This window comes from Pelophylax lessonae (assembly GCF_965119305.1).
Source record: "Pelophylax lessonae genome assembly, chromosome: 7".
NCBI lineage: Eukaryota > Metazoa > Chordata > Amphibia > Anura > Ranidae > Pelophylax > Pelophylax lessonae.
This window is the reverse complement of record NC_138774.1, coordinates 103544496-103566185: the sequence shown is the minus strand read 5'-3', so window position 1 is coordinate 103566185 and position 21690 is coordinate 103544496.

Sequence of the window (21690 nt, the reverse complement as noted above, 5' to 3'; positions counted from 1 at the left end):
GGTTACCTATATTTGATTACAGACAGCCCCTGGGTTACCTATAATTGATTACAGACAGTCCCTGAGTTACCTATAATTGATTACAGACAGTCCCTGGGTTACCTATAATTAATTACAGACAGTCCCTGGGTTACCTATAATTGATTACAGACGGGTCCCTGGGTTACCTATAATTAATTACAGACAGTCCCTGGGTTACCTATATTTGATTACAGACAGCCCCTGGGTTACCTATAATTGATTACAGACAGTCCCTGGGTTACCTATAATTGATTACAGACGGGTCCCTGGGTTACCTATAATTGATTACAGACAGTCCCTGAGTTACCTATAATTGATTACAGACAGTCCCTGGGTTACCTATAATTGATTACAGACAGTCCCTGGGGTACCTATAATTGATTACAGACAGTCCCTGGGTTACCTATAATTGATTACAGACAGTCCCTGAGTTACCTATAATTGATTACAGACAGTCCCTGGGTTACCTATAATTGATTACAGACAGTCCCTGGGTTACGAACAAGACAAGTTCTGTAGTGTTTTTTTATATATAAATTGTATTAGTTTTCTTAGGAATAGAGAGCAAAGTGTAGTCAGTTCTCTAGCTGTGCTGAGAACTCAACCTGCTCTCCTCCGATGATCAAATTTGTGTTGACACGCCCCTCCCCCTTTCTGCACAACCATTCACTGGGAAGTTCAGTGCACTGCTGTTTCTCCTTCCCCACCTCTTTGAGCTCCTTATACAGCTGAGAACAAAGGGAATGTGATCACTTATGTATTATTTCTATTTTAAACCGAGTGGGTTGTTTTACAAGGTAAGGGTTCACATATGCTTTAAGCAGTAGATGTGTATGGATTATGTTTGGAGAATAAGGATATCATTTTGTGTCACTTTAACCGCTTTACGACCGCCCGCCGCAGTTATACTGCAGCAGGCAGCTGCTCCTGCGCGAACCGCCGTAGCTATATGTCGGTCGCGCGCAGGAGGCTAGAGGGCGCACTTCCACCCCCGCTCAGCAGCGGGGAAGCTGATGCAGTGGGCAGGCGGCTCCGATTGCCACCTGACACCCGCGATCGATCCCCGCTGAGAGAGGATGGGCAGCTGTTGTAAACACAGCTGACCATTCTTCTCTCTGGAATGATCACAGAGTGCCTGTGATCCTTCTATATAGGAACACAAGTCTCTATGGTCATTTCACAAGCCACGCCCCCCACAGTTAGAATCACTCCCCTAGGCTTACATTTAACCGCTTGATCACCCACAGGGTTAACCCCTTCCCTGCCAGTGTCATTAGTACAGTAACAGTGCATATTTTTAGCACTGATTACTGTAGTAATGTCACTGGTCCCCCCAAAAGTGTCAAAAATGTCAGTTAGGGGTCCGATCTGTCCAACGCAATGTCGCATTACTAGTAAAAAAAAACAAAAAAAAAAAACAATAAAAATGACATAAATCTTTCCCGTAGTTAGTAGACACAGTAACTTTTGTGCAAACCAATCAAAATACACTTATTGCGATTTTTTTTTACCAAAAATATGTAGCAGAAAACAAATTGGCCTAAAATGTTGAAAAAATGTGGATTTTTTTAATTTTTTTTTTGGGGAATGTTATATATCAGAATGTGTAAAATATATATATATATTTTTTTTCAGAATTGTCGCTCTTTTTTGTGTATAGCGCAAAAAATAAAAATCGCTCAGGTGATCAAATACCACCAAAAGAAAGCTCTATTTGTGGAAAAAAAAAGGACATCAATTTTATTTTGGTACAGCGTCGCACGACCGCGCAATGGTCCGTTAAAGTAACGCAGTGCCGAATCGCAAAATAGGGCCCGGTCTAGAAGTGGTTAAAGAGATCCAATCATGAGTTCTTGCCAGATTCAGAATGTTCAACCCTAAATTGTTACAAATTTTCAGATGAATATTTAGCTGGCAAAAGTTGTTTCCATTCAGGCTGCAGTGATGGAAATGTGGCCCTGATCAAAACAAACCAATGCCATTTGGTGTCAGCATGCAACAGGCCAAGAATTTGGCACTGAAAAGCTTGCGATTAAATGTCTGCGTTGAACAGAACACATTTATGGGATTAGTACTTTGCACTCTTCAATCAGTAAGTTGTTTGTGTGAACATTGCTTTGCATTAGCAACTGATAAAGATACAACTTTGGTGTCGCACATAATGAATGCTTGCAGCACCTGCTAGGCCGAGTGCCAAGCCTGGGATTACTAATGAAACTGAATACTTTACTTGTCACTTGTTCCTAAATAATAAGCATTGTAGGAGCGTACATTTAAAATAGAATAGCAAGGAATGAATCAGAACATTTACACAAATGTATTACCCTAGGAATAAAGCATTGTACCTAATCAACATAAGCAATAATTTGTCATTTGTATTGTAGCTGGATGGGATAGCAGGCAGGACTTTATTCTATAACTTTAATAACTTAAACTAAAATAAAAGAGACTGACAACACCATTTGGAAAAATAAAGGCCGCGGCCGTTTTAATACTTGTATTAAAATTTGTTAACATAAACTCAAATAACTTTAACCCGATCACTGAGATCCAGGTTACCAACAAATTATCATATCAAAAGCAAATTATCCAAACATACTCAAACCAATAAAAGGGGTAAACCACAATAAAAAAGTCCCTCTTTGCACCACGCAAAGATGACCCAACAAGTATAAACTGGCCGCGACAGCCAAGGGGAGGGGAGGGAGGGGAACAAAACTTCTTATCTTGACACGACGTTCTTCTTGAGGTAAGTGGCGCTCCAGGAGCCGAGCCCCCCTTTAAATAGATCCTGGGCAGGCTCAAGGGCGGGAAGGAAAACAAGAAAGAACCAGTTTAAATGTTATTCTTCCTAGCTACAGAATAAGCCCCACAGTGATTGGGGCTTATTCTGACCATACACTGGCTAGCCCATCTAAATCTGCCTAGTAACCTACTGTAATGACTTAAAGGATAGTTATCTTTACAAAAAGCCTGCCGCCATCCCATCTAGAAAAAGGGGCTCATTTGAACCCCTTTTTCTTTACATGGGATAGCAGGCAGGACTTTATTCTATAACTTTAATAACTTAAACTAAAATAAAAGAGACTGACAACACCATTTGGAAAAATAAAGGCCGCGGCCGTTTTAATACTTGTATTAAAATTTGTTAACATAAACTCAAATAACTTTAACCCGATCACTGAGATCCAGGTTACCAACAAATTATCATATCAAAAGCAAATTATCCACCAGACAGGAGGCTAAAGCCCTCCTGTCACAACCCCCACAGCGCGGCCTTCTCAACACATGTACCCAGATTGGTATTGAGGATATCAAGTCCGATATCGGAGAGGTGAATGTTGTCAGACCTGTAAAGCCCGGCGATACCACCCTCCAGCTCAAAATGCCGGAAGGACAGAATGCCTGCAGAGCCTAACCACCTGGCTAAGGCTTTGTTGATCCTCCTCCGCACCTTCTCTAACGGTTTAAGGTGCGGGTGTTTGAACCATACAAGCCGGGGAACAACCTCAGAAAATACAATCCGCATACCCGGGTATGCAGTATGTAAATAAACTAAATCATCCCTAATCCTAAAAACTAGATCTAATGACCTAAACTTCCCAATGTCATTTCCCCCCAGATGAATGACCATTACATCGGGGGGGGAAAGGACCGTTAAAAGCCTGCTAAGCTCGGGTAACAGTTCAGCCCAACACATGCCCCTCTTACTGAACCATTGGACATGATAGAAGCGTGGATCCAAACCAATGTTCTCCGAGTAAACTCGTCTCCTGGCTCTCGCACGGGCCCAATGAACAAAGGAGTGGCCAACGATCCATACAGAGAGGCAGACAGAACCTAAAAATCAACAACAATTGTTAGGACGAATATATGACATATATGCATTCGACTTCCATCTACCAATCGCTTTTAATGCCTGAGCTTTAACCCCCAACCTAGCAGCTTCAGTAGCCGCACCGATCCTGAAGGAATGCGAAGACAGCTGGGAATGCTCCAGGCCCGCAGATTGCAAACATTTGCGCAAAACGGCATTGAATTGGAATTTCGTTAACGCTTTACCCGACTGATGAACAAAAAGAGATCCCGCAAAAGACGACCGTATCGCTAAAAACCTGCGCAACAACAAAACTGGGCACAATGCAGAATTACGGTACTGGTGCAAATAAATCCATTTACCCACGCCCAACTGATCAGTTTTAGAAAAACGCAACAAAATGCCGACGTCTTTCTCGCGAAGGTCAATATCGGACAACAACAAGCCGAAACCGCTATTCGCGTCGTGTACAAGCTCCGAAATCCGCAGGGCACCAAAAAACATTACCGAAAACGCCGCCTTAAAAAGCGCAGATTCATAAGGCGAAAAACAAACACGCTCGGTTGCTAAACAAAGTTGCTCCAAAATATGAGGGGTGATCGCCTCCCTGCCATCAGGGCGCCAGTTTGCCTTCCGATAGCCTTTCAAAGCCTGTCGGACAGCAAAAAAGGCAGAGCAGGGAGGATGATTCTGCAACTTAGCGAAAAAGGAAACACCAGCAAGAAGCTTATTGATATGGGACCAAGAATATTCCTTTGCAAACAAAAAATTCAAAAAAGACAAAACTAGATGTTCTGAAAATTTATCAGGAGATTCACCCATGGAACACAGATGTGCCAACCAAACATCCCAAGCCGATTGATATCCGGCTAGGGTAGCTGGGGCCAGAGAACCTGCGATATTAAGGGAAACCAGATCTATACAATGCCCCATAGCCGTGCCGGGTAACGACAACCCACCTGATCCGCATCTGGAAATAGTCGAAAAAATCGCTCCATCTGCAGACGAGACAAAGAATCTGCCAAATCGTTATCCTTACCAGGCACATAAGCGGCCTTTATCCATATGTTCAATTTTAAACAACGGGATACAAGGTACCGCAAAAGATTCACAACAGGAGGAGATTTGGAAGACAAGCAGTTAATGGCAAACATCACCCCTTTGTTATCAGTGCGAAACAAGATGCGCCTATTCTGGAAATGTGAACCCCAAACCTCAAGGGCCACCACGATTGGGAAAAGCTCCAACAGCACGCTATTGCGAGTGTAACCCAATCGCTTCCTTCTATCAGGCCAAGAGTCAGCACACCAATGAGTTCGCCAAATGGCGGCAAAGCCCACCGAGCCCGCTGAATCTGTGGCGAGACAGAAGTCCTGATCGGTGACAAACTCATCTTGCCACACTGCTCTGCCATTAAAATAAATCAAAAACTGCACCCAAACCAGCATATCCTCCTTGACATCAGAGGACAGGCGGACGTGCGCAGTAGGTGATTTAAGACCGGAGATAGCAGCATAGAGCTTCCTGGCAAATAACTTTCCCAGAGGGATAATCCGAGAAGCAAAAGCCAGCAGCCCCAAAAGAGACTGCATCTCCTTCAAAGTAACCTTCTTCTTGCGAATCATAGTCAACAAACAGGATGTCAATTTTTCTACTTTTTCCCTGGGCAACCTAAATTCCATCAAAGCTGAATCTATGTGAATACCCAAAAATTGTACCTCAGTAGATGGCCACTCCGTCTTTTCATGTGCCAAGGGGATCCCGAACTGTTCACAAATGTCAAAAAATGTTTCAAGCAAATGCAAACAGTCGGAAGACCCAGCTTTACCCATGAACAAAAAATCGTCCAAATAATGGACGAGACAAGAAGAACCCGATCTGCTGGACACAACCCATTCTAAAAAAGTGGAAAAACATTTGAAATAAAAACAAGAAAGGGAGCAGCCCATGGGAAGGCACCTATCAAAGAAAAACTGATTCCAAAAGAAAAACCCCAAGGAGTTAAAGGAAGAAGGGTGGACTGGCAGCAGGCGAAAAGCGGATTTTATATCCGTTTTTGCCAGCAATGCCCCCTTTCCCAAACCTCGCAAAATCACCAAGGCATTCTCAAAGGAAGAATATTGCACAGAAGCTTCGTCTTCGCTGATCTCATCATTTAAAGACTCCCCAAAGGGGAATGACAAATGATGGATGAGACGATAGGAATTAGGTTCCCGCTTCTGAACAATACCGAGAGGAGATATGCGAAAACCGGGAAATGGAGGAGATTCAAAAGGGCCAGCAAACCGACCCGCCTGCAACTCCTTACAGATCTTTTCAGCAACCACATCCTCAAGGCAAGCAACAGATTTCAGGTTTTTTACCAGAGTGCAACCCGTGCCCTTAAAAACAGGCAAAAAGAAACCACAAGTGAAACCCTCAATTACCAGCGTGGCCTTCGCCTTGTCGGGGTATTGCAGAAGCCACGGGAGCATTGCGCACAGTTTCACTGGGGTTGTTGCCTTTTGAAAAACCCCCTGCCGGTTGAGAACTCTGCATTCTCTTAAAACACTTGGCAATTGGGTGCGAGCCCGCACAGAATGCACATTCGTGTCTATATCTACAATTCCCAGGCCATTTGCATTGAGAGTCGTTGTAACTGAAACAGACCCCTTTGCGAAAGGAATGGGAAGTAGAAGGCTGCTGAGTAATTGAAGACTGTTGTCTACTAAAAGAAGGCTTCTGGGGCAACAACAGATCCAGCCAAAGGCTGATATCCTTGACACCCCATTTCAAATGTTGCTGCACAGCCAACTTCTGGCGGAAGGCGACATCATAGGAGAACCAAGCCGTCCCACCAAAGTTTTTGTAGGCTTCTAACACGATATCCAAATGCTGGAAAAGACCAACACATTTGGAGGGGTGCTTCTCACAAAGCACAGCCGAATATATAAAAAACGCTTGCAGCCAATTATAAAAATTTTTTGTCACTGGGCGTCTCCGCTCCTCCTCGTCCTTCTTGTCGCCCTTGGAGACAAACTCCTTAGCTGAAGGCAGCAAAGAAAGCATGTCAACATATAGACCACTCCAGATTTTCTCCTTCACAGAATCGGATAGGTGAAAACCCAGAGGGGACATCTCACAAGTCAAAGCCTCCCTGAGGCACACCTCAGGAAGATTCTGAGTCCTGGCCAGGGCGACAGAAGCAGGAGGATCAGCCAGAGGAGAGGCCAAACTGGAAGGCGGATTAGGCACCGCGCTAATTCCTAAAAGGCCACTAGATGGCGCCCACACATCTAAAGGGGAAGATGTCTGCACCCGAGCGTCAGCAGACGCACTAGACACAGCCACTTCCCCCCCCGTTGCGGGCACCGGGCCAAGAACTTGTGGGGCAGTAGATAAAACCTGCCTAAATTCTTTAAGGAAGTCAGACAGAATCGCTGACATTGTAGTAGCAGAGGCCAGAGGAGACACACCCACCCCCCCTCCTGATACCCCCTGCCCGGCCCGCATGTCCCACCCGGCGGGCGCTGCGTCCCGATCCGAAAGGTATGGTACGGCCAAAGGAGGGGAAACCACCTGAGGAGGGAAAAAAATTAGCTGCCTCACCTGGCCCCGGGACGGGGGGACGAACTCCATGCTGCTGCTGCACAGGAACCGGGTGCCGTGAAGACGCCGGGGCTTCGACTAGCCCACCGGCGGGGAACGATGCCGAGCTGGATCTTCCCTCGCTACCGGCAACGAGCTGCTCCTTCCGGGCGTCGGGCGGCCCCCTCCGAACGATGGGCGGCTCCCTCCGGGCGACCGACGACTCCCTCTGAGCGACGGACGGCTCCCTCCGGGCGACGGACGGCTCCCTCCGGTCAATGGGCGGCTCCCTTCTGTCGACGGGCGGCACTCCCCGGACGACCAGCGGCTCCTTCCCGACGACGGATGACTCCCTCCGGGCGGCAGGTGGTGAGTAGCGGCGGCGGGGCGCCCTCTTCCTCTTCGCCGGGACGGCCTCTTCACCGCGAGTCTTCGGCGCGCCGCACCGACCTCTGACCGAAGGACGATCCTCTTCCGCCGGTTCCGGTGTTGAAAATGCCCTCCGACCTCCGACGACATCCGGTACACTTCTTGACCCGGTGACGGCTTCCGGGCGTCCGCTTGACTCGATGACGACATCAGTGCGCAGACTTGACCCGGTGACGACATCCGCTCTACTTGACCCGGCGACGACATCCGCTTCACCGATGGATCCGCCAGAAGACACCGACTCCGGGACGACAGCATCAACGGGCAGAGGCTCCGCCGGACCGGACGACGAGGAAGACATGGCCAGACAGCGCCGGATCCAATCTTCGGAACCCGCTTCCCCGGCCCTCTCGATCAGCTGGCGGATGAGACTCATCTTGTCAGAAGAGCTGGAACAAAACTTCTTATCTTGACACGACGTTCTTCTTGAGGTAAGTGGCGCTCCAGGAGCCGAGCCCCCCTTTAAATAGATCCTGGGCAGGCTCAAGGGCGGGAAGGAAAACAAGAAAGAACCAGTTTAAATGTTATTCTTCCTAGCTACAGAATAAGCCCCACAGTGATTGGGGCTTATTCTGACCATACACTGGCTAGCCCATCTAAATCTGCCTAGTAACCTACTGTAATGACTTAAAGGATAGTTATCTTTACAAAAAGCCTGCCGCCATCCCATCTAGAAAAAGGGGCTCATTTGAACCCCTTTTTCTTTACATTCTTCCTATATTCTCAGCTAGTCGTGGTGCAAATAAGCACATTAAATCGATATTAATGTTTCTGCAATGCCGAAACATGTTTTGGAGACAGTGGTGGAAAGATTGGAAACCCTACCCATTTTTTATTGCTGCTTTGTCCCCAAGACAGAAGATGGCAATCCAAAATTTTAGAGTTGTCACTAGAACAAGAATTGTGGGCACATCTTCTGGCAGGGACACCTGTTCCTGTGACAACTGTCTAAGAAGAGAATTCCACTCACTTTCTAGAGATTTCCTCACAATTCCTGTTGCTTCTCCTGGACAGGAATTGAATGGACATAGCAGCAATTAGACACTTCATTCCTTGAAACCATATTTGGAGTCTAATAATTGGCTCTGAAATGGTTTAGGTCATATTTTTATTATTACTACAGGATTTATATAGGGCCAACAGTTTGTACAGCGCTTTACTAATACTAACTACTAAAGGGGACAGTACAATTAAGCCCCGTACACACGCACAGATTGTTGGCCAACTGATCGGCCAACTTTTGTCCAGTGTTGGTTGAAATGTGCTCTAGACTTGCACTGGACTTTTGTTGGCCAACAAAAACCAACTTCAGAAGTGATGTCATGTTCTGGTTGACTTTCAGTGTGTTTTCCTTCTCTGAGCATGCCCAGTCTTGCTCATCTGATTTTTGTCTGCCGAAATCTGTACTGACTGAGGAACAATCGGCCGTTCTTTGTTGGCCAACAAAAATTTTATAGCGTGCACACCAGATTTTTTTCGGCCAAAATTTTGCAGTTGGTCGTCGGAAGCATCATACTAACAAGCCAACAATCGGCAGATCGGACGTTGGCCAACAATTTACGGCCGACAATCTGTGCGTGTGTACGGGGCTTAACAATACAGAAGGAATAGGAAGGGCCTGCTCATGGAGCTTACAATCAAAAGGAAAGAGGAGGTGGCACAAAAGGTGATAGCTGCAGGAGATGGTTTGATGGAGGTGACACAAGTGCAGTTCTTTGGTGGAGGCCAGGGTAGGCTTCCCTGAAAAAAATAGTTTTCAAAGATTGCCTAAAGGCGGACAGGGTGGGGGCTGACGGACATACTCGGGTAGGGAGTTCCAGAGGATGGGAGAGGTTCTGGAGGCAAGCATGGGAGAAGGTAACAAGGAAGCTAGAGAGCAAGATGTCTGGGGAAGAGCTGATAGGATTTAGGTAATATCTGCAGATGATGTTGGTGATGTAGCTGGAGGCAATGTTGTGGATGGCTTTGTATGTTGTGGTTAGTATTTTGAATTTTATACGTTGGGCTAGTGGAGGCCCGTGAAGGGTTTGGCAGAGGGGGGGCAGCAGTCACAGATCAGTTTGTAAGGTGTATAAGTCTAGCAGCAGCATTCATAATAGAGTGAAGGGGGGTAGCTTGGCCAGTGAGGAGGGAGTTGCAGTAATCAAGGCAGGACATAACCAAGGTGTGGATAGGTTGTTTTGTGACGTTGTGACGTCGTTGATCAGGAAGGGGCAAAATCAGAAAATATTGCGAAGGTTGAAGTGGCAGTATTTAGCCAATGATTGTATGTGGGGCCCAAATGAGAAAATAGCACCTAGCACCCTGGCATGTGAGGAGGGACCAACAGTTGTGCTGTTGATTTCTATGGTATGAGTCACGAGTAGGGGTTCGGGGAGGAGGAAAAATTACAAGCTCTGTTTTAGAAAGATTGAATTGAGGAAATGTTGGAAGTTGTACTGATCGCTGTCATTTTGTTTTTCTTGGCAGAGTCCAGCCTGATGTTGGTCCAGTTAAGTTTGGCATTCCTTAGGGCTCAATCTTGAGTCCCTTAAACCTAGTACAAACGATCGAAAAATTGGACAAAAAATTCCACTTTCGAAGCAATCATACGATAATAATAATCTGATCATTAACTTGCAAGAGCCAATCACGACAGTCCAACTGAAACTATCTGAAGGGACAAACACAAACATTTTGTCGTAGGAGAGCTGTTTGTACGATTTTCATTTAATCCAGACAGTATTCATTTGAAAAGAAATCAGAAGAGCAAGACCATGCATGCTTGGAAACGAAAGAATACATCACAATACAAAACAATGCATTGCATCATGTCAGAAGTTGTATTTTATTGTAAGAGAATTTTTGTAAATTTAGTAACCTCTTCATTTTCAATTTGAGACCAGCAAGGAAAAAAGAATCCGTTATATTCTTATCGTGTGTAAAAGGCTTACTTTTTAGCATTTTTTTTTATAGGTTTGCACTTGGCCAACTGCTTAGCTCACATGGGCTCAATTATCACTTCTATGCTGACGATATACATCTTTATACTTCTATACATCTTTATACTTTGGCAGCTTCTCACCTATCTGACTGTATTTGTGATATAAAAACATAAATAGCCAACAATTTCCTTCAATTAAATTCTGACAAGACTGAAGTCATGCTTATTGGCACCTCCCATCAATTAAGTAAGTCCTGGTAACCTATCAATGTTGAATCTATTGCTGGCACTGTACTTGAGCTTCAGTTTAAATTGAACAATTTACGGATCATATTTGCTGCTAGTTTAAACTTTGATCCACATGTACAAAATGTTGTCGGAACATCTTTTTTCCACTGAGGAAACATTGCTCGGCTGTGTCTTATGCTATCATACACTGTAGCTAAAAAGCTGATCCATACATTTGTGTTTTCCCGACTTGATTATTACAATGCTCTACTCGCTGGTGTACCTAAATCTACTTTTAATCGAATACAATATGTACAAAATTCTGCAGCCAGAATCCTGATTAGGTCTGATACAAGTGATCATATCACCCCTATCCTGGAATCCTTGCACTGGCTACCCATCAGATTTCGCATAGACTTTAACCACTTTACCACTAGAGGATTTTGCTGTCTTAAGTCTGGGCCACTTTTTGCGATTCGGCGCTGTGCGAATTTAACTGACAATTGCGCGGTCGTGCGACGCAATACCCAAATTAAATTTACGTCCTTTTTTTCCCACAAACAGAGCTTTCTTTTGGTGGTATTTGATTACCTGTGCGATTTTTACTTTTTGCGCTATAAACAAAAAAAGAGCATAAATTTTGAAAAAACAACAATATTTTTCACATTTTTTTATATGAAATTCCCCCCCAAAAAATTTAAAAATCAAAACTTTTTTAATTTTTTGGCCAATTTGTTTTCTGCTACCTATGTTTGGTAAAAAAATTCACAATAAGCGTATTTTGATTGGTTTGCGCAAAAGTTATTGCGTTTACTAACTAAGGGAAAGATTTCTGTCATTTTTGGTGTTTTTTTTTTTTAACGAGTAATGGCGGCGATCTGCGATTTTTTTTTTGCGGGACTGCGACATTGCGGCGGACATATCGCACCCTTAACTGACATTTTTGACACTTTTGGAGTTACCAGTGACATTACTGCAGTAATCAGTGCTATATATATATATGCACTGTTACTGTAAAAATTACACTGGCAGGGAAGGGGTTAATTTTATTGGCGAGGGAGGGGTTAAAGTATGCCTGGTGCTTACTGACGTGTGTGGGGGGAGGTGACTGACTGAGTGACACAAGGACAGATCCAGGGTTCAGCTATGCTGAACCCTGCAATCTGACCCTGCCTGTCACTTAGGAGATCCGCCCCCTTGTGTTTACACAAGCGGGCGGATCTCCACACTAGATCCCCGACGATCGGGGAAGAGCAGCGGCGATCACCGCTGCTCCTCCCCTGGCCCGACTCCCGCTGTGACTGAATACAGCGGGAGCGCGCCGCCGAGAAAGGGGAGTGTTTGATGACGTAGATCTATGTCGTCAGACGATAACGAGCCACTTTGCCGCAGTACTATTACCGTACGCAGACGGCAAGTGGTTAAAATGCTCTTACTCACGTATAAGGCTCTTCATGGCTTGGCACCCAATTATCTGTCTGAACTTTTGTCAACTTACTTCCTCCTCTTTATACCCTACACTCCTAAAGTTCTGGTCTTCTGTGTGTCCCCCATACTCACCTACACTCGAGGGGAGACAGAGCCTTCTCCTGCTATGCTCCAAAACTCTGCAATCCACTTCCAAAGAACATCAGAGAGTCATCTTCTCTAAACCCATTCAAATCAAATCTAAAAACTATTTTCTTTAGACAAGCTTTCAAATAATTGTCCCTTTTTCTTTGGTTTTATCCTGTGTATTTCTTGCGTCTTCCTTGTAAAGTGCATTGAGAAGCTACTTTTAAATGCGCTATATAAAATAAAGGTTTATTATTATTGGGGATCGACCGATTATCGGCAATGCTGATATACCGGGGGCCGATACACACTTTCCCCCGATATATCGGAATCGGCCCCTGAGATTACCGATATTGCCGATATTTCGGGAAAGTGCTTGTACCGGAGTGATGCCTGCAGCTAGAGGCATCACCTCGGTACCGGCGTCCATAGCCGACGATCGGCTGTCTTGTAATGACAACCCGATGCGGAACAGAAGCCGCTCGGCTGTCATTACAAGGAGTGGGAGGGGATGTCTCCCCCCTCCCTCCGCAGCTCGCCCGGGTCTCCCGACCCAGATATTTTATGCCATATGGCACTGCGTTATTTTAACTGACAATTGCGCTGTCGTGCTACACTGTACCTAAACAAAACTAATGCTCTCCCCCCCCCCCCCACAAATAGAGCTTTCTTTTGGTGGTATTTGATTACCTCTGCAGTTTTATTTTTGTGCTATAAACAAAGAAAGACCAACAATTTTGGGGGGAAAAAAATATATGCAATGTCACTGTACTAATGACTCTGGCCAGGAAGGGGTTAACATCAAGGGGTGATCAAAGAGTTAAATGTGTGCCTGACCAGTGCTTTACTACTGCAGGGGGGGGGGGGTTGTACTAGGGGAAGGCATGGATCGGTGCCTCTGCTTAGCTGACACACAGGATCCATGCTTTCTGTACTGACAGAATGGCGATCTGCCCTTTTTACATTGGCAGACCACTGTTCCGCCTCTGAAGCATCGGCGGGTGCCAGTGCACATAGAGTCCACCGTACCCGCCCATCAGCTACTGCTGTGTCTAATCACCGTGGGGTGGTGGTGGGCGGCGCACATGCCCCAGACCTGAAAGTGCAGGATCCCTTACTAGGTATGTGATTCTGCGCAGCACAGTTGCCTCCCCCCGTATATGTAAGTTATACGGTCGGCAAGCGGTTAAAGAAAAAATGTAATGCACATTTTTTTTACGGGTAAGAAAAAAAACATTAGCATTTATTTATTTTTCTAGGAGCCTGTAAAGCTCCTGCAGACTGTCTGTCTGTACCCCTGATAAGGGCAGGCAGTTACTGAGTGACAATGAACTGCTTTCATCGCTCACGGTGCCCTGATAGTTCAGTGAGAACTGCAAGCGGTCAGCCGCAAAGGCAGACGGTACTTGTAGTTGATTCGTTCATAGACCTTTGTGAATGAATGACAAAGCCATGTGGGCAGAGCCCCGCACAGTTATACTCTTTTTGAATAGTTACAGCCAATGCAGGGAAAAGATCCCTAACCCGCTGTCATGGGGGAGCAGGCAGATGCTGTACATGTTACACCCTAAATATGGTGAACTTATCCCATATTATGCCTATAGTCAGAAGGCTTTGCAGGTTATATTCTGCAGAAAATATCCTGGCTGTGCTATAAATGTTATTGTCAGGAGTGCAAAGTGTATTTTTTTCACACTTTCTTCATATCAAAAATATTTAAAATATTTAAAATAAATATAAACAAATCAAAATGTAACAAAATTAAAACTGTACCTGTTCCCATAAAATATGTACTGTATAATGCAGAGGAAAAAATGTTATTTGGCACAAAAGCAAGACTTCAATTAAGGTCTGGGAGCCCAAGGTTTTAAAGTTGTTGTAAAGGCTGAAGACTTTTTACCATGCATTCTATGCATAAAGGTAAAAAACCTTCAGTGTGCCGCTCCCCCCTCCCCCTCCTTATACCTACCTAAGCTCGCTCTCGCTCCGGCGACGTGCACAAAACCCAAGGCTCTCCTGGATCTCTCCCTCCTGATTGGCTGATATTCAACAGCAGGAGCCAATAGCTCCCGCTGCTGTCAATCACAGCCAGTGAGGTGGGAGAGGGGCGGGGCTGAGCTGTGCTGTCTGCATCCTATGGATGCAGAGAGCCGACTCGGGAGTCAGCATTAACGAGTGCCCTCACAGCAAGCGGCTTGCTATAGGGGCACTTGGCAAGGGGGTGGGGCACATGGGTCCCAAGAAGAAGAGGGTCAGGGTTGCTCTGTGCAAAACCACTGCACAGAGCAGGTAAGTATAACATGTTTGTTATTTTTTTTTATAAAAATAATTTCTTTACAATTACTTCAAAGCAACCCTTGCTGAAAAGAGACGTCGGTGTATAAGAAACGCAGAAGATGGCAACAGTGGCCACAGGGAGCCAGGAGTTGTCAGTGCTAGAGGGGAAGTCTGATATAAATTTTCAAATATGCTATATATAATTCAAGATGCTAGGAGCTAAGCAGTTATTGAAGAGTGTCACATAGTAACTGACAGCTGCATACATCACAACACAGACTACTAATTTATTGATGGTATTGTTGCTCACTAATCAATTCTTCATTGAACAGGATCTGGGTGTTAAGCTGGGTATACACGCAGACTTTTTTTCTTTTGACCAGCAGGTCTTTTTTCTTTTGCCACATCAACACAAGCATTGTGGATGAAGGGATCTCCCCTCTACGTCCACATTGCTTCCCAATCAGAACATACTGATCAGTGCTGTAGCCATTGGCTGCATGCACTAATCCAATGTTGGTTTTTCAGCAGGATCATTCAACAAAAGCCGGTCAGACAGGGGTACACACAGAGCGAAATTCAGCCGATTTATTTTGAACCAGACAGTTTTTGGACTGTGTATGCTCAGCTTTACTCATTGTGATCTGGCTCAAGTGTAACCCCAAGAACCTGACAGCTCCAGAGGAACTTTGAGTAAAAGCGAAGGCTACAGTCATATGGGCAGCTAGCCCTGGTGGGAATGACATTAGCAGGAATATGCTGATTCTTGCAGCTGTTTTTGTCACCTGGGAGTGGCTAGCTGTGGCTGCCGGCCTGTACATTTTACTTTTGTAAAGTGCTGAGCAAACTGTTGGCCCTATATAAATCCTGTATAATAATAATAATGACAGCTCAGCAGAGGCCGTAACTATTCATGGCAATTTGCATAATTAACAAACAAAGAGCTGGGGGGGCACACACTGAACATGCATTTCTAAAGCTGGTGCAGCAGCTGCACCAGCTTTAGAAATGCATGTTCAGGGTGTGCCCCCCAGCTCTTTGTTTGTTATGTAATCAGTCCTGACCAGACTTCTGGGGTTGAGCACCCCGCCCTCCCACACCTGAACTCTATCAGTGTCCACTAGCAAAGCAGATATAGGAGGAGTCCCTTATAATGCAGTTGCACATCTCTCCCAGTAAGGAGTAAGCATCTCCAAAGGTGAGAGGTTGGATTCATCCTTCTTTTTAAGGATAGTGTAGGACCCACTGACAATGGGGTACTTTGACGTAGTGGTGGGCTAGAGCACGATATGGCCATATGGTGGGACCAAATCCCCATTTTTTGCCTTTATATTTGATAGTCATTTCTTTTGCATGTGTGCGCTATTCTCTGTAAATTTGCATTATTGCCCATGCAAAAATAGACTAAGAAGCTGGGTATGTTAATGCAGGTTGATTTTTACACCATTTAATGCAGTTATCTGTATATTTTAAAAACCAATTAAGCCCATTCATGCTAGAGAGTTTTAGTAACGTAAAACGGACCTAAAGTCAAAACAATGTTTAGATCCACCTGCCCCCCCCACAGCTGAATATGAATTTCATCTTTAGCCAATGTGAGATTGTACTAACTAATTGCCCATATACACAGATCACTCATATAGCAATCTTAAAAGCCTCCTTCAAGCACGGTTCACATTTGTGCGAACTGAATGCAGGCTTCTCCACATCCAATTCACATGACATGCGATTGTGATCAGCTCTCAATGGAGCCGTTTCACACAGGGCCGGGCGGCCCCGAAGCAATTTGCAAAAGGGTCCTGTGCATGTTTAGGTCTGGTTCAGGTGTGAATTCAGGCAAAAGTTTGGAGTTGAATCGCACCTGTACTGATGAACAGACACGCACAGGACCCCAAGCGGTGGCACATATGTGAACCCGGCCTTACTTAATTCCTTGCATCCCCTTTATGTGCAGCCCAGCCCAGTAACATTCTTACCTTTCTACCCTGATCCAGTGATGTTCACTGTTCTGTCATGCCAATTACCAACCAGCCTTCCCATAGAAAACCTCTGGCTGCCTCCTCTTCATACTGTATATGGGACTCCATTTATTTCTATGGTACAGATGTACATTTCAGGACCACTTGGGGCTACCATGAGCATGGCTCTCCCATGCACATTATGAAGAGGAGATGGCTGAAGGTTTTCTATGCAAGGGCTGGGGGGCAATGAGCAAGAGTGATCAGTGAACATGACTAATCAGGGAGAAAGGCAAGTATGTTACCAGGTGAGTAGCACTCAGGGGATGGGGAAAATTAACCACTTAAGCCCCGGAGGATTTTCCTGCTAAAAGACCAGGGGGTATTTTGCGATTCGGCACTGCGTGAATTTAACGGACAATTGCGCGGTAGTGCGGCGCTGTACCTAAACAAATTTGACGTCCTTTTTTTCCCACAAACAGAGCTTTCTTTTGGTGGTATTTGATCACCTGTGCGATTTTTACTTTTTGCGCTATAAACAAAAAAGAGCGTAAATTTTGCAAAAATAGCAATATTTTTCACATTTTTTTATATGAAATTCCCCCCCAAAAAAATGTAAAAATCAAAATTTTTTAACATTTTCAGCCAATTTGTTTTATCCTACCTATGTTTGGTAAAAAAAATTGCAAAAAGCGTATTTTTATTGGTTTGCGCAAAAGTTATCGCGTTTACTAACAAAGGGAAAGATTTTTGTCATTTTTGTTTTTTTTTTAACGCGTAATGGCGGCGATCTGCGATTTTTTTTTGCGGTACTGCGACATTGCGGCGGACAGATCGGACCCTTGACTGACATTTTTGACACTTTTGGGGTTACCAGTGACATTTCTACAGTAATCAGTGCTATATATATGCACTGTTACTGTAAAAATACACTGGTAGTGAAGGGGTTAACTTTATTTGGGAGGGAGGGGCTGTGTGTGTCCCTAGGGGCGTGCTTTCTACTGTGATTGGCTGTGGCTTGAGCTGTAAAGACACTGATCAACGGATCTACATAGTAGATCCGTGTGATCAGTGTCTTTACACCGAGGAGAATGACAGGTGGCTTGTTTACACAAGCCGCCTGACTTTCTCCCTCTCCCCCGCCGATCGCCGAGTGACCGGCGGACATCAGGTCCGCCAGTCACACGCGCGGGGGGGGGGTCCGTGACCGTGCGGGAGCGTGCTCGCTCCCCAGACCCTCCTAGGCTAGTGACGTTAATTAACGTCACTCTGCCTGGCAGGGGCTGACCGCCGCAGTAAATCTACTTGCGGCGGTCGGCAAGCGGTTAAAGGAAGACTTCAAAGGTGAAGTTGCTCTCTAAGGTTGCTAGATGGAGGATTTGTATGTATGAGCAATTAGTTACTTCTTATTTTGAGTTTGATAGCGTAGGAAAAGATTATAACCTCTGACAAGTTTGTAGGTGTCTTTTGGCTGGGTTCACATTGGTGCAAATTGGATTTGGGCTTTTCCTGCATCCAATTCGCATTTCAGGAGACTGAACGGCTCTCACTTGAGTCGGACACACAGCTCCGGGACAGCTGAAGAGCGGTTTGCAGAAGGGTCCTTGTTCGTCAAGAAAATCATTGTGATACTTCTTTGTACATGGCCTAAAATATCTACAGAGAGGTACATGCAGTAAACATCACAAAGAGTGCAGCATCTGAAAACATTTACTTCTTCACATTAGATGCAATCTTAATTAATTTAACAATCTTTAAGGTCTCTTTATTAAAAGTTTCAAAATATACAAATACCATATACACACAGCAAAAATACAAACACAATTATATAAAACTACCACCAACCCATATTCAGTGTCAAATCACAGCATAATGAGGTACATACTTCATGGAGATCTGTCCAGGAAAAAAAAAAACTAGGAGGTGCCTGCACATACCTGAAGACATTTTAAAATGCATTTATGGACCACAAAACTGGTGTGTTCTTATATGCAAGTCTCAACACTTCCCAGTAGTGTTGAAAGCTCCTCGCCTGTTGGCCCAAGGCTAAAATGGGCAGACTTTTAATACTGCCAGAAGTGTAGAATCTAGCAGAGGAGAATGCCTTGGGTTTTTTGGGTGCCAGGATACACTTGAAGAGGAAAGAAAATATATGCAGACACCTAGGGGTGGCTGGACTGTATGCATTTATGAATGTTCTAGTTTTACCCCGACAGGTGTATTTCAAGGTACCAGTGTAATCTTAAAGTGTACCTTTTACCTGCACACATGGCAAGTGGTTATTGTGTAAACTATTCAATAAGAACAATACTAAATAATTCTATAGGAACCAGAAACTCTGCTCTTCCATTATAGCCCAAGTCCATCTAAATCTGGAATTTCAGTTTTAAGGGTTTGCTAGGAAGTGAATCACCTACCACCCACTTATATTGCATTCTGGTGTCACTCTCTGGATGCTGCGTTCTGCAAAATGTAAAGTAACTGTAAAAGAATGACCCCATTATGTCGGTAGTAGAAGGGTAAAGTTATTACCCATTTTAGCGAGATTTTCGCACTGGAATGTTTAATATATACTGTATAAGCCAGCTGGCGATTCAATCCAAATATACCCAAAGAAAAACGAAGTACCAGTTTAACATAGATCTCAAGTAGTATTAAACCCGAAAGCAAACAAATATATTATATTGCAGCTTACCAATTCTTACATGTGATGGTTGTATTGGTTTCCTTTTTTTAGGCTTTCTATCTTCTATTTTTTTTCTGGTAATCCAGCCAGTAAGTCAGTTGTTAAACAGAAAAGCTCTCTTGCAGTTACAGGGGTAAGACAAACCATTTAACACTAGAAGGTGTGATTAAAATAATCCGCTTTTATTTATGTAAAACCTTTATCGAAAAAGAGAAAAATGGTTTGTTGTAACTAATTATAAAGTGTGCGCTGGAGTTTGGCTTCATTTAGATAGCATATCTAAATCTACCAGTACATCCAACACTCCCCTCCCCCCGGACTGACAATCTGCTTCCTGTGCTCATTCATCCAGAGTGGTGTCTGTATAATACAGGTGGTGTGTTCCTGGCCAGGTCATCAGGGGAAAACAAAGGGGGGAAAAAAGCCTAAAAAGAACAAACATGCATTTGGGTTTAACACCACTTTCATCTTTATTTCTGCTAACTAGCACTTGATACAGTTGCTTGGTTGACTCAAGAAAATAACTGCTTACACTGTATATACAAGGCAGACAGGACTGCTCCTTTCATGAAGTGAGTTGAGAACTTTGTCTCGAACGGCACCCTCTAGGAAACTTTCTTACCTTATGGACCTCCAGCCATCAGTAGGATTTTGCAGAACTTGGATCTCTGCACACACAGTGCTATGAAAAGGTGGGTATTACTGCTGCTGGACAGACCCAGTCAAAGTATATCCAAAGCCAGAACTTTTTTTATTTGTATATTGCGTGGAGAAGCGTTGAAACCCCTATCTGTTTTTTTGTTTTTTTTCTGTATCCCCACTGGGGGGATTCACTATTCATCCGGATGATCATGGTCACCAGGACAGGAAATATTATTGGGTAATTGAGCAGAAATAGAGGACATCGTCAATTGGGGGCATGTGTAACAGAGGGGATTTCTTGTTTTTTTTTTTTCTCTCTCAGGGAATTTCCCCAATAAAACATAAAAAAAAAAAAAAAAGTATAACTGAAGGCAAAAGTGGATAGAGATTAGAACACCTGTTTATTTTGCGGTCTGTGCCTTGGTTAGGTAGAGTCTACCTCTCTATTTGTCCTGTTTACTGTCATCATTGAAAGTACATGAAAATCCCAAATTTTGGGCTGTCGTCAAAAAAGTACACAGAGGAAAAGTCTTCCAACTGGGACACTAGTTGTGGTGACATTAGGGGACCTCAAGGGATTCCCTTAAATTGTAGGGAATTTCTTCCACTTCCTGTTTTGTCTATAGGACAGGAAAAGAAGGTAAATCTTTCCAATGGGATACAGATACCATACGAAAAACTAACAGGGGGTTACACCCCTTTTCTTACTTTATCCAACATGAAAAATAATGTTGCCTATACTTTTACTTTAATCATTTCCCACTCTATCCAAAACAAAAAAAAAATAAAAAATTTGAGAATAAAAAGGTATACCTTAGGTGTTGCCTTGAGTAGTTGCCACACAGAATGGCAATAAATGAAAATGAGGATTAGGTATTGCTCATCAAATGGGGAATGGGCAAAAAAACATGACTTTGTTATACTTATGTGCCAGGAGATATGGTACTGTGACAGATACTCTGCTAATACTTCTAGCCCTGAGAGAGTGGGCAATTTATAAAAAAAATGTTTTTTTTTTTTTTTCAAGTCTGTGATGGATATTTCTAAAGAAGAATGTTACAAAGAGCTTTTATAAAGACTTTGGGAAGGAAAGTGAAGGTTGCACATGGCCCTGTGGCCTCTGGTCTTCCAAAAGTCACAGCTATTGCAACTGTTCTACTGCCTGCAGATTTCCTGTTTCTGCACTTTGCTCTCGGCAGTCAGGAAATCCACATCGACCTCTGTGGGACCACTACTTTGTAGGATGCAAAGATATGAGCAGAAATGGGTAGCTTGTGGCCATTAGCTGAACAGTGGGGAGAGCTATGACTGATGTAGCAAATCTAGTAATGTGTAACTTTCCTCACCTCCCACACAATGACCTGGTTAGTAAAAGAGGACAGCTGGCTCATCACAAGACTTTCATGTCCACAGTAGCAGAAATACAGCAATATGAAAATCAATATTAGCCTGCCTCCTTCCCTGTACTCACAGCTCCCATCAGGTGCACAACCAGGAGCACATCCCCGCTCAGCTGTTCCACTGGTCAAGCAAAAATGAGTGGGCTGCACACAGATTCTGTCACTAATGTATAACCAGTTTTATTAAA